At 41.1% G+C, this 9,975-nt stretch overlaps 1 long non-coding RNA gene across 1 annotated transcript in view; it reads right to left on the bottom strand.

Annotated features, from left to right (window-relative positions):
- Positions 1 to 3,104: 3,104 nt before the first annotated feature.
- The window catches only part of LOC115276570, a 15,810-nt gene continuing 8,939 nt past the window's right edge, over positions 3,105 to 9,975 (bottom strand). The window contains exon 3 of the long non-coding RNA XR_003901998.1: positions 3,105 to 3,186. This is a non-coding gene — a long non-coding RNA (uncharacterized LOC115276570). The remainder of the gene's footprint in view (positions 3,187 to 9,975) is intronic.

Raw genomic sequence — 9,975 nt, 5'->3', positions numbered from 1 at the left:
CACTGGGTGTTGTATGGAAAACAATTTGACAATAAAATATTATGGAAAAAAAAAAAAGAAAATTCCCACAGCACACCAGTATATCGTCTCCAGTTTGTTCCTGGGGTCAGTGTGCCCCTGAGCTACAGTGGATTTTCAGAGGTAAAGGACGGAAGAAGAAGGAACACAGTTACATTAACCCAGTCATCATCCCCTGCTTTTGCTTTGCCCTGGAAAATCTAGCAACTCTAAAGCTTGAGTATGGAAATTAACTCCAAGAATCACTCACCAAAGAAGTGCCTCAGGGCACATCCCAGCAAACATCCTGAAGTGCTTCACGTAATATCTTACACCTGATTGGCTTTTCCCACAGTACTTATGTGGCAGGGGCTGCCGACCTGGGAAAATCTTGCCTATTCTAGAGAAAAGTTGATGTCTACTCTTTTTGGACAGTTATCCAGGAATATCTGCCTTTTATCTCATCATACCTCCTCCCAACAGCCAGCTTTTGACTACCTGGGTAGGTGGTCAGATCAAGAATAAAGATATAAAATCCCCTGAAAACCCTGTACTCTCACCTAACCATCTGTACATCCAAAATGATAGGAATTTACCTTATCAGGTGCATTCCAAATTATGATTTTTTTGTCACAACCTATACTATTACTGAGTTGACATTTTTCTTTGAATGGATCCACTTAATTGTTTTAATGAAGAGGTGCAAAGTTTATAGAGTTAAAAGCATCCCAGTACCAAAATGAACCCTCTTTCTCCTTGACCTAATCAGAATACTGCAAGAGAAAGTGAAAGATTCTCATGATAACTTTCTCCTGATGTGGTTAAACGATATTTAAATCCTTGTCCTTTGACCACCTAAGATCACCTAGTAGAATGATGGGGTGGAGGTGAGGGGCTCTAAGGAAAGCCCATGGACCCTCCCCTATATCTCTACACACACACACCCCTACACACACCAAGGAGGCCTCACCATGCCTATACCTCACCTAAGCCTTGGGCTATGGGACAAAGGGGTTCTCCTGCCTCAGAAGTGGTTCTTCTCAGTCAGTAAGATCTAGACATCACTGTTTTCCTCTGACAAAGTCAACCCTAATCCCTGATAAGAAGTTATAATACTGAGTGGCCCCAACTTGTATTTTTATTACCCTGCCCACCTGACTAAGTTTCATTAAGCTGGAAGAGAAGCAAAATTTGGATAATGCCAACCAGAATAATTAGTCCCTGAATAACTGTTAATTGTACAACCCAATTATGAATAAATAAAAATAATGAAAAGTGTATTACTTTCCATAAAGCAGATAATAAACTTGAAACAGCACTTGTTTTTTATTTTTATATTAAAATTCCCTTTTGAAGCCCCATAACAACTGTGTAAAATATTAATAATTATTATAATTTGTTGGCATTTGTGCTAAGATTTTAATAGTATCTCTAAGAGGTAAATAGACCTTCCCCCCATTTTATAGATTAGATAACTGAGGCTAAGGATGTTAAAAGCATGCCCAAGAGAACATAGCTTATAAATTTCAAAGCCAGGATCCAAAAGCCAATGCATTAAACACTTCAGTAATATCATCCTAAATCCTAAATTACCTCCCCCCATAAGATAAGTCATGGGAAGTAGAAAATGGAGTAGTTTAAATGCTACAGTCTGTATTGAGTAGAGAATACATTTTCCTAAAAGGAAGGCTTTATTTTGAGCTTTCATTAACCCAGTAGAAGATTGGAAAGAGGGCTTTTAGTAGAATTCTAATCTTTTGCTACAATCTTTTACTTTTAAAGAGCCTCCACGAATAAAGGAAAGTGGTTTGGAAAAGTACACAGACCCTTGAGTATCCTTCTTCTTCTTTTCTTTTCTTTCTTTTTTTAGGAAACTGAAATAACCTGGGTGGTAATGCATCATAACATTCCAACTGGAAAATTTCCAATTGGTATTTGGATTTTTACCAAGTTGTCTGTAACTAAACTTCCCCTCAGCTTGATTAAACTTTAGATAGGCTTCTTCCTGACCTCCCTTCTCTTAAAGCATTTACTTTAGAAAACTTGCAACTGTAAATTCTTTCTCTGAGAAGATGTATATCTTCTCCCAGCTTCTTGCCACTTATCCAACCCAGAAAAGTCTTTCTCATGGGCCTGGGAGCCATTCCTTTCAAACATAATCATCCAAAAAGATAATGCCCTGATCTCCCAGTCTTTGTGGGAGAGTAGGAGTCTAACTTCCTTGAGCACCAACTAGCAAACACCATCACATTGAACCAGCCTCCCTTCTAACACCCTTAGTACTCCTACATTAGCTCATCCCAGAACTAAAAACTCTTCCCCTTTTGTTTCAGCAGAGTTGAGTTCTCTCTCTCTCTCTCTCTCTCTCTCTACTATTGCAATAGCCTTGAGTAAGGTCTTCCTTGTCTGTCTAACTCCATCTGGTGCAATTTTCTTTGACACTTTTGATTCACAATAACCTATGGCAACCCATCCTCTCTACATTGGCAATGGCTTTGCACTTGTACCCAGGGAATGCAGGTTCTCTTATAAGATGAGGAGCTAGAAGTGAGTGCTTGGTGATTATAATAGGAACTATACATTATAGACCCATGTCTTCCACTTCCTGTGACCCTTCTTTCCTTCCCTGGGATGTAATGAAAGCATCCCAACATAGGAAAAAGTATCACATTCAGCCCTGATCCACCCCACCCCAACCCCATCACTAGGACTTTCTACTCATTGGAGGTTCACTTGGGTTGATATGCAAACACCCTCTGCACTGAAATTAAATACAACATACCTGGAAATGTTTGAGATCCTACATGATCTTTAAGATCATGAAAAACATACAGATCACAATCAGCTCACTAAAACAACCACCTTACATTTCACATCCAATTTGCATTGCCTTCTGTACACCCCACTAAGCTACACTGGCTATCATTTGAGCAGTTAGACCCATTTAGATTTAACATGGAAAGTTAAAAGGAAAGAGTTTCAAAGAGTTGTTTTATAAGGCAGCAGGCAAAGGAATATCATGTAACTTGATGTGTAGGAAAACACACTATTAATCCCTTAGAAAATGTGCCAGTGGGGGTATCTCACCTTGGCCGGTTAACTCCATTCAAGAGGCTCTCTGTTCACAGCTGTCTCCAAATAGACAATGTCTAGGCATTTTGGTCCTAACAATTCCATCAACCACTGGCCCTGGTCAGAGAAAATTTATAAATTCAAAATTCATAAGCATATAAAGCAGGTTGTAAGTCCAAAATAAGAAAACATGAAGCTACCACTTGATGTATATTTTATTTTATATGCTCAACCTAACTTTGAGAGGTAAGCACTATCATCCCCATTTTAAATCACACAGCGAGTAAAAGTTAGAGCTAAGATTCAAACTAGTATCTGTTTAATTCCAAAGTCTGTTCTCTTTCCACTGTAAAATACTATACTTAATTTGGGTGGCTGGGTGGGGGGGGGCAGATTAATAACCTTCATTTCTTGCTCCTCTGTTCCTAAAAGAAATGCAACCATTTGTCTAGCATTCAGAGGATTTGCTTTATGATTCAGATAGCAAACATCTTACAGGAAGTATTGAGATAGAAATTGAAGAAGACTGTGTTGAAAAGTTAAGGTGTTTGGTTTAGATATGTAGAATCTGATATCCATGTAGGACATCCAAATGGAAGTGACTCAGGGACACTCATCAATACTGGTCTGTAGCTCAAGAGAGAGGTTGGGGGTAAAGGTAATGATTTAAAAGTTTTCATCAGCAAAGACTTGTTTGTAAACCATGAAGTGGACAAAACTGCTCGAGGACAATGGAAAAAGCAAAAGATAGGAAGATTGAAGATTTACAGAGTGCTTACCGAGAACCCAAGCATGATTTATATACAGTTAATCCTCATAGCAACTCCTTGAGGAAAGTACTATTACTATCTCTATTTGATGGATAAAGAAAATGAGGCACACAGAAGTAAAGGAACTTGCCCAAGACCTCAAATCTAGTAGGTAGCAACATCAGGATTTGAATCCAGGAAATCTGATTTCAGACCCCAACTTTCTAATCCTCAAGCTAAATTTCCTCTCTTTGTAGAAGAAAAAAGACATGACTAAAGTTAAGCAAGGAAGGGTCCCAAGAGAAGTTTCCTATATATGTTTGGTTTTGGATGGAAAGATTTTGAGTATGTTTTTATACTGAGAAAATGGATCAGTGGAGAAAACCTAAAGACACTAGAAAGAAAAGAAAATCAAGGGTATAAGCTCCCATAAGAAGAAGGAAGGATCAAAAGCAATCCCTTATTGGGGCACCTGGGTGGCTCAGTCGGTTAAGCATCCAATTTCAGCTCAGGTCATGATCTCACGGTTCGTGAGTTCAAGCCCCGCCTCAGGCTCTGTGCTGACAGCTAGCTCGGAACCTGGTACAGATTCTATATCTCCCTCTCTCTCTGACCCTCCCCTGCTCGTACTGTCTCTCTCCGACTCTCAAAAATAAATAAAAAACATTAAAAAAAAAGCAATCCCTTATCTATTATTAATTCCTCATGTCCTTAGTGAATGCAAATATGTCAGACTCTGCTTGGCATTAGGAATTCAGTGGTGAACTACAGAGATGGTGTTCTCACCCCAGGAAGCTTCCAGCCTAACAGTAGGAAGACAGGTAAAAAATGAAGAAACAGTCCAACAACATAAACCATAGTATGTGTAATGAAAGAAGCAAATGGGGTGCTGGGGCAGAAAACAACCTCCCATAGACAGGATATTTGAACTGAAACCTGAATTTTGATAAAGAGGCAGACTTCTGAAGATTAGAGGGTAGAAGTCAAGGTGCAGAGCAAGGGCAAGAACAGAATGAAGTAACAGAAAAGACATAAGCAACTCACCTGTTTTTTTTTCTTTAATAAAATTTGTTGTCGAATTGGCTAACATACAATGTGTACAGTGTGCTTCACCTGTGTGGTGTTTTAAAAAATACTGTTGACCAGGAAATCAAAATGTCTGGTCAGACAGAGAAATGACATCATCACATTTACATATTTAAACAACTAAGAAAACTAAATGGGACAGGGAAAGGAATCAGCTTTATAGGGGTGAAAGGGCAGCTCTTTTTTAAAAGGAAAGAAGGAAAGAAATGCATTTATAGACAAGTTTAAAGGTAAAAAGGAGAGTTCACGTCTAAGGACTTCTATTGCCTCTGAAAAAGGAAAGACCTAGGCCCCGGCAGTGATTGAAAGGGATGGGGATGGGGCTCAAAGGAGAGATGGGAAGTCAGAAACAGTCAACAGTGGGAATTTGGAAAGGAAGACACCTAAGAAAATAAAAGACCTTAAGGGTAGCACTGGCAGACTCAGAAAATGCTGGAAACCAGCTCTTTCTGTGGAACCATAGTCATTGGACAGGGTCATGTACGAGTTTCCACTGTGCAGAAGACAGTGGGAACTGTTAGACTAACAGAGAGATGTGAACTGTACCGCAAGTTCAGAGGAAAAATCAGGTAGTTGAGGATTCTTGATAAGAAACCATTGTAGAGATTGACCATGGATCTAAGGCTATGTGAGAAAGTAAACCAGGAAAGCTGGTTAGACTGGAACCGTTATATTGGAGACTTGATACAATTGAAGAACAAAGAGATTTAGTGAGTGGAGAGAGGAGGGTTGTGAGCATGTGGATGCTAATGGGATTTCTTAAAAGAAGCAGTTTCAAGCAATGCCAAGGTCTGGGCTGTAATATTAAAGCAGCATTGGCAACACCCAGTTCGCCCATTGCCCCCTTCAGGGAGCCTTGCAAATCGACAGGCTTTTGTTTATGGACATTATCTAGATTCCACATTAAAAGCCACCACTCTACAACCACCAAGTGTTAGAGCATTATTGTGAAGGGGTGCTGGGGAGACGGCTTCAGGCCATAGGTTTGACGGTTGGCTGGCACCTTCCCTACAGCACTTAAACCCTGAATACAGTTACTGACCGTATTATCCCAGCAGGTGGAAGAGTTCTATTTGAAAACAATTTCCACCATTATGTCATCAAGAAACTAAAATCACGGTCTCAATTCAAAATATCATTGTTGCTGACACCCAGTTCTTACAACCCTGGTTATTTCTCAATCTTGGATGAAATGCCTGTCAGGATCTCAGTTAGCCTAATGCAAGATGATTGTTCATGGGTGGTTTTTTCCAATCAGCTAGAGGGTTAGCTGTGAGATTCAGCCAAAAACCCAGGGACAGCTTTGGAGAAATGAGGGTGAGAAATAGAAACTGAAGCTCCAGGTACCAGCTGTCAAAGGCTAAGCAGAGTGGAGTTAAGATCACTGGCTCAGTGGTCAGCTCTGACATCCAACTCCATCTCCACCTGCCAGCCGAGTGGATGAATCTCACTCTCAGTGTCCTCTTTTGTACAGTGGGCTTATACTATCCACTTTGCCTGCAATCTAAACATGATTGAGTATGTAAAGCATTAAGCACAGGGTTTGGTACACAGTACCATACAATTCATTAAATGGTAGTTGTTAGGAACACCCGGGTGGCTCAGTCAGCTAAGTGTCCAACTCTTGATTTTGGCGCAGGTCATGAACTCATGGTTCCTAAGATCCAGCACCAAGTTGGGCTTGCACTGACAGCACGGAGCCTGCTTGGGATTCTCTCTGCCCCTCCCTGTTGTGTATGCACACACATGCACAAATACTCTCTCTCTCTCAAAATAAATAAATAAAATTTAAAAATAAAAAATAAAAAGTAAATGGTAATTGTTGTTGTTATTATTATTATTCCTAAGTTGTCAAATTGTATGCTTGGGACAATGAATCACTTCGAAGCCATTGCTGAGGGGTTCTAGCCTCTCTGAATAGCTCTCTTAAGCAACATATATAGCAGTATGCCAGTAACCCATTAGGGACAGGGTGAGGAAGAGTAGAGCCCTGATTTGTAATGGTTACCAATTTTCATTGTATAAATACATCTACCATGATTAACATCAGACTACCAATGTGGCATCACCAAAAGCACATTTGGCTTTCAGGAATCAATATGAGCTGGCTCCCATACACTACCAAACATTTATCTGAAAATGTCACTCAAGAGTTCTTGGGAATTCATTTGTTAACACACACACACATCAAATACCTATTCTAATAAGGGGAACCTAGGTGGCTCAGTCAGGTAAGAGCCTGGCTCTTGACTTCAGTTCAGGTCATGATCTCATGGTTCATGGATTCGAGCCCCACATGAGGCTCTACATTGGCAGTGTAGACCCTGCTCAGGATTCTCTCTCCCTCTGTCCACTTGTGTGCTCTGTCTCTCTCTCTTAAAATAAATAAAATTAAAAAAAAAAAACACCTACTCTATTATGGGCCAAGCATCTACTGTAGAAAGGGGATTTTTAAAAATGAACAGAGATATGGCTCTTTCTTCCTTGAAGCTTATAATCTGGGAGGGGAATGTATAATTAAACAGCCATTACAACACTGTGAGAGAGGAGCCATGTGGGGAGAGCAGTATGACAAGGAGGTTAAGGGAGAACATCTCATGTCAGATATTTCTCCTAGTCTAAAGGATACACAGAAGCCAGCCAGGTAAAGTGAGAGGTGGGAATGTGTTGAATAAGAGGATGAGGCAAAAATGGCCTGGAGGTCTAAGAAAGCAGAAATTGAGAGGAGGTTAGTATGGGTGGGCCTGGCATAGAGGGTGGGGCAGGGCTAGAGAGGCTAACCCCAACCAGGCTATCCTGGGCCTTGTAAACCATGTTATGGGAGACAGTGTAGAGTTTTAAAGAGAAGAGCAAGTCCATTGGATTTGATTTTCATTACAATTTCTCTGATACAAAAGTTATATAATTGCGTGTGTGTGTGTGTGTGTGTGTGTGTGTGTGTGTGTGTGTGTGTGTAGAAAACAAAGGTAAAGGTCTGGCTAGTTATAGTGTGGATTAAGGAAGGGTGGGGAGGGATGGACAAACCAGCGGTAGAGGATGCTACTTGGAGGCTGTTGCTATAATCTCAGCAAGAGATGATGGTGACCTGCCCCAGAGTCTTATCAGGATGGGGAAAGGGGGCAGATCTGAAAGATGGTTGGGAGACCAAGCCATGGAACCTGGTGACTGATAGGAGAGGGATGTGAAGGAAAGGGAATCAAGAATGATTTTCAGGTCTCTGACTTGATCTACAGGTAGCTAGGGGTGCCATTCTCTGAAAACCAGAGGAAGAAGAGCAGTGCTGGAAGAGAAAAAGTATGGAGTTCAGTATTGGACATGTTGAGGTGCAGGTGCCTGAGTGGTGGGATAATCCCCCTGGAGTTCAGGAGAGAAATCTGAGCTAGTGATTAAGCCATCAGAGGCTCTAGCATATAGGTCACAGCATAAGCCAAGGGAATAGTTGAGATCATTCATGGAGGTGTGTAGAGTTAGAAGAGAAGGTTAGAACTCCGAGAGTCATCAATATTAAGCCCCCAGAAGAAGAAATACCAAAGAAGTCTGAGAATGAGCAATCAGAGAAGTCAATGGAAAACTAGGTAAATGAAGAAGGAAGAATTATCAAAAAAGTCAATGCTACTGAAAGATCAAGACAAGGAGCCCTGGGAAATATCTGTGGCAATCCCTGATGACCTTGGCAAAATTCATATCAGAGGTGTGATGGGGTGAATGTCAAATTGCAGAGGCCAGTAGAGGAAGGATGTGGAGGTAGCAAGTGTAGACAATCCTTCAAGAAGATTGATGATAAAGGGTGCAAAGAGCTTGGACCATAGCTGGATAGGAATGTGGGGTTGACAAAGGGTTGTTTTACTTTGTTTTAAGTTTGGAGAGACATGAGTATGTTTAAATGCTGGTATGGAGGAGCCATCAGAGAGAGAGAGAGGAGGCCAAGGGAGCAAGAAAAAAGACATAATGTAGGCCAGACTATGCCTGAAATGGATCACAGACTTCCAATCATCTCCAGGGTAGGAACTAAACCCTAAGGGTCTCAGAACATGCCAGAGTTCACCATCCCAGTGAGGAGGAAAGAGATGTGAGGCACTAAGGAAAATGTGTAAGTTCGACAAGTGGGGCCATACCAGTTTGTGAGTTCCTAGTACCAAGCCCCATTCTAGTCAAAGCACCACCACCTGGGGGAAATGTGATTAAAACTTATTTTAAGTTATTCTATGAAACAAGCTTTTGGGTTTTGACCAAAATCATCTTTAGATCCTTTAAATACTTAGAAAAGGAGTCCAAGCTGGCAGCCAGTAAATCCAATTCAGCTGGCAGACAAATATTTTATGCCTGAATAGCATAACAAAACTCAAGAAATTTCACATAAAAATCTAGACTCCTGAATTCTCTTGAAAACTTGAAATGTGGAAATACTAGGGCCACATGCCATCCATCAGATGACCTAAGTGGTTGCTGCCACATTGAAAAGGGGCAAACATTCCTCACACTGTCCAAGTCTCAGCTGCCCTCTTCTTTCCTGTCCAGCCCATAGAGGAGGACATTTCCCCTCTGGCACCAGGTTGGGTTAAATGGCTCTGTCATCTGCTTCAGCTCTGCTTTATTTGGGGGCACCTTCTATGTGCAGTGCAGAGAGCTAAGGCACCGAGTATACAATAGCAACTGCACACTGTCCCTGCTCATGGAGTATGGGAGCTGGAAGGCTGGCAGACCCTTAATCTCAACAATATGAGGCTGCTGGCACTCTTTGACAGTACAGATTTTACTTTGCATTTAGAAAATATTCCAGCTGTCTGCTCATCCCACACACCCACTGATGAACAAAAGCACATTCAGAATGGATGCTCAACTAGCTATAGAAATTTTGACATGAATTTCCTGGAGTTGACATTGTATTGTAGTGCACTGCTTTAGGACTGAGGCCAGACCAGTGACTGAAGAGGGCAGGGGAGAATAGCTTAGAGTAACACCAGAGAATTTTTTTTTCCATAATATTTTATTGTCAAATTGTTTTCCATACAACACCCAGTGCTCTTCCCCTTAAGTGCCCTCCACCATCACCACTACCTCTTTTCCCCCC

This window comes from Suricata suricatta, chromosome 13, assembly GCF_006229205.1.
Source record: "Suricata suricatta isolate VVHF042 chromosome 13, meerkat_22Aug2017_6uvM2_HiC, whole genome shotgun sequence".
Taxonomy (NCBI): domain Eukaryota; kingdom Metazoa; phylum Chordata; class Mammalia; order Carnivora; family Herpestidae; genus Suricata; species Suricata suricatta.
This window is presented reverse-complemented; position numbering and strand designations above follow the sequence as displayed.